This window comes from Dreissena polymorpha, chromosome 6 (genome assembly GCF_020536995.1).
Source record: "Dreissena polymorpha isolate Duluth1 chromosome 6, UMN_Dpol_1.0, whole genome shotgun sequence".
NCBI lineage: Eukaryota > Metazoa > Mollusca > Bivalvia > Myida > Dreissenidae > Dreissena > Dreissena polymorpha.
In genome coordinates this window covers 61,970,004-61,974,583 of record NC_068360.1, presented here as the reverse complement: position 1 = coordinate 61,974,583, position 4,580 = coordinate 61,970,004, and positions in this window count along the sequence as shown.

Sequence of the window (4,580 nt, the reverse complement as noted above, 5' to 3'; positions counted from 1 at the left end):
ATCCGTTTAGCGCAGAGTTTGGTTCACATGCTTATCACCACCTACTCGATCCGGGTTGAATCCCCGTTCCCGGAAGCACGTGGGTTCGGTAGGTGGTCACCAAACTGGACTGGTGGGGTCTCCTTCGGGTACTCCGGCTCCTCCCGTCCAACGACTTAACAAGATCATACAACTTAAATGAACATCTTTTTTGACATTTAAATAACTGGAAAAAGCAGCTGTTATTCATAATTCTTGTCACTTCAGTATATAAAGTTAATAAGTTATGAGTGCTTCGGCACACTCTGGGTCAACACAACTGGCAAACTTAGGCGCAAGGACCTCATAAACTTTGAAATACACACACAAGTGGTAATTTTAACCAATGTTGTTCAAGATAAAAAAATCCCTACTGTAGGCCCTTTTCATAATATGAACCACGGGGAAAACGGGGCTTAATGAATTTGCGTAAATTGTCGCCCTAGATTACAATTTAATCACACAGGCTCATCAGGGACGACACGCACGGCTTATATGAAATATTGACAGCACAGGCTAATCTGAAAAGAACCTTAACGCCCAAGAATTAAGCCCAGTTTTCCCAGAATGAGTATTATATGCATGTTGTTACTTAAAACTTGAAACCTGAAATATGGTATATAAATTGGAACATAATATATTTCTTTACGATTCTAGAATTGTGTACTAAAAGCCGAGTCGATAAAGTGTGAACGTTACTTTATGAGCACATTTTAAAACTATATATAGTTCACATCGAACGTACACATTTTTCCTTTTGTTCTTGGATAGCTTTTGATGATTCCGTGTGCATTTATAAAAAAATATGTTAGAAAACCACGGGTTGTAAGATTCGTAAATGTTTATTGAGCAAGCCTTGATTAACATTACGGTTTTCCGACGCTAATTTTAAATTATCCCAACGGACAAATTCAATAATATTTCAGATTAAACATACTCATTTTAGTTCGATTGCATCGAATGCAAAATGCTTATAAAAACGCCATTGAATCCGTTCCCTTAGTAGAAGAAGTAATTTGCATCTTTGGGGGAGATCTCAAGAACGCTCCCACAATTGGTTTCGAACCGTGACCTTCCGGTTGCTTGGCGCATATCATATCCACTATGCCACGGTGACCTATGAACACACTTACGGGGAAAGGATTCCGAACTTATTATGTACTAATGTCTTTAATTAAGAATAACAAAGTACCAATGAATATCATGTTTAATCTATTTGACACTTATGGCCTACAGTATTAAATAACTGTTCGGAAGTTTGGGGGTACGATCAAGGTAAAAATTTATAAAGAGTACACAACAAGTTTTGTAAATGGATCCTTTATGTAAAACCCTCTACGAATACTCTTGCATTGTATAGCAAATAGAGTAGATTTCCACTATATATCGAAATGTACATTAAGGTGATTAAATACTTTGTAAAGATACACTCGTTTAAACGAGACAATTATATTTTAAATACCGTTTTAAACGAACAATAAAATAACATAAATGTTAACAATTTTCGTACAAACTGAGCCTCTCAGGTGCGCCTGATATTTCAATCATCTGGTTTATATAAAATATTGATACATCCAAACTCTGTCAGAATATAATAATTAATCCCAAAGCTAAGAGCCCGACATCGCGATATCTATATTAGCAATTTGCGATCAGGACTTGAAGACTCAGCGTCTCTTAATGTATATAGAAAAATACAACTTAATTTTGAAACATCAGCATATATAAGCCAGATGGACAATCCAAAATACAGAAATATATTGGCCAAATTAAATTTGTATTATCCCTCAAATTGAATATTGAAATCGGTCGTCATTAAATTGTGCCTAGACAAGATAGAAAATGCACTCTCTGCAACCCTTATGATATAGAGTATGCGTAAAAATGTACTATTCATGCAAAGCGAAAATAAAACTACTTTTAAAAAGTTTATAATTATCAAATCTGTGACTTACACAGTACTTAAAGTACGGAAGCGTATATTGTACACCCCAATAATATGGGCATGCCGGGTTAGATTACATGTATATCGACTTACTGTGAAATAACTTGGAATGTCGTCATAGTTGTGTATGTTTTTCCCTCTTTATTTTACACGCCATAACGACATTAAATTAAAGTCTTGACGTAAAACGGCCACCGGAAAAACTTTGCGAAACCGAAATTTCGCAAACTTAAGTACCGTTTTTCTTGAAGGTTTGCTTATTTGTGATAAAGTATAAGATAAAAGTCTAATTTGTGATTAATAATTGGTTATTTTTGCTTGTTAAATGCGTTTTCTTCACTATGAACTTTATTTGCAAAGTTGGGTTCCCATGGGATTTTTGTATTTTCCCATGGGATTTTTCATTATCCCATGGGAATTTTGGTTTCTCCCATGGGATTTTTCTCCAGCTTTTTTTATGGGAGAAAAAATCCCATGGGATTTTCAAAAACATAAAACACGTTCGTTTGTGCTTAGTTATCGATTTTAAGCATTGTTAAAGCATTTGTGCTTATTTTCGTTCAATTTACTTTGATAGAAAAAAAATCCGATTTTTTTATGGGAAAAAAAAATCCCATGGGATTTTTTTCTGATTTTTAGAGATTTAGTCATGTAACCTTCAGAAACACTATCTTTTAACAAATGATGAGCATTTCTCTCGATTTCAACGCGTTAAATCGTGTTTTTAAAAAATAAAAAAATCACATGGGATTTTTTTGTCCCATGGGATTTTTTTTCCCATGGGATTTTTTTCCCATGGGATTTTTTTTCCAATGGGATTTTTTTAAGGTATAAGTTTCTAAAACCTATAGAATAATAATAATAATAATAATAATAATAATAATAATAATAATAATAATAATAATAATAATAATAATAATAATAATAATCGTGCTCAATATGATGAATTTGTACTTTTAAGCGACTAACATTTTTATTCGAGCCGATCGTCGAGTCCGAATGGTGAGTATAAGAGCAATTTACCAGTACAAATAAATCTCACTTGTGTAGAGAACGCTACCGTACTATAAAATAATCTTGATAATAAGTCATATCATTTCTCGACAGAAAATGAAAACAGTATCCATATTGATGTCAGCAATGTCCCCTGCTATGATAAATATTGACAAAATGAAAAACCTTGACAATAATTCCGTGTCGAATACGCATTAGATTATAGCAATCAAATTCATATAAGCATTGATAAGATAATATGCGAAAATGGGTCTTATGTCAAATACGGCCAGCGTAGCTCCATTCCATAATGTCCGGTATTAAGTCACGTCAAGTTTCGTGGTCGAATTATAGCATAATAATCATTTTCACATTACGCGAATCATATGAGTTTCCCTACATATATTGTGTTAACATTTATGTTACACTAATGTGCGATGATGAAAAGGGGATTTCGGTAATTCTACATTCGCCCGCCTAGTACCGAAATCCCCATATTTACGCCTTAAAGGGTCAATAGGTCATCGGTATGAATGGTTTTTGACTTCACATGAATGTTAAGGTGCAAAAAAATGATATTAATTTTAATTATTAAGCACTCTTGACAGCATTAAGTTGCCTCTCAGTGGGGATTTCGGTAATTCTACACTAGAACTTAAACGCGCGCCGGTACCGAAATCCTGCTGTACAAAACTTCAAGTGTCAACAAAATTATTTTAGTGTTTTTTTCATTAGCAACCAGTGACATGTATTATCTCCCATTCGGTTACTTCTTTTGGAAAATAATTAGCGGGGATTTCGGTACTGCTACATTCGTACGCCCAGAGCCGAAATCACCCTTGTTTACGCCAATCCCCCATATTACGCCTTAAAGGGTCTATATGTCATTATGTTTGGGTTTTGGCTTTGCATTAATGTTGATTTGTACACAATCATATTAGTGTTAATCATTTAAACACTCTTATCAGAATATTTTTTCCATTATTAAAAAGTTTATTAATGTGAAAAATGTGTAAACGAATGTAAAAAAGGTAAAATGTACATTTAAAACATTGGTTACACAAAAGTATATGTAAATATAACATGACATAGTAATAATAAGTCTTCAGAAAGTATTTTCCAAACAAATCTGATGAAACAAATGGTATCGTACTACCTTATTTACAATATGCTATACACTTTTGCAATTTAGTTATCAATGTTTAATCAAAGCATAAATCAGCATATGTTGCCTCTTAGCGGGGATTTTGGTAATTCTTAACAAGCACATAAACCCGCGCCGGTACCGAAATCCCCGCTGTACAAACCTTCAAGCGTAAAAAATACTGATTTAGGTTTAAATAAAGGGAACAATAGTATTTTTGGCCACCAAAAAGCACTTCCGCGTCAACAAAACGATTGAAATTATGTCAGAAACCCAGCTTTTCATTGTATATATTGCAATACACCATCGGCCGCCGAGAGCGGAATACTGCGCTTGGCCGCTAAACAATGTGGATTGCATCAAATTAAATGTCAATTTTCGATTTTATTACAAAAATAAACACTGCCTTTTTATAAATATGTCAAGCACGTACACTTAACAAAAAAATCGATATATCTTTATGTAATGTAGAAAAGTAAA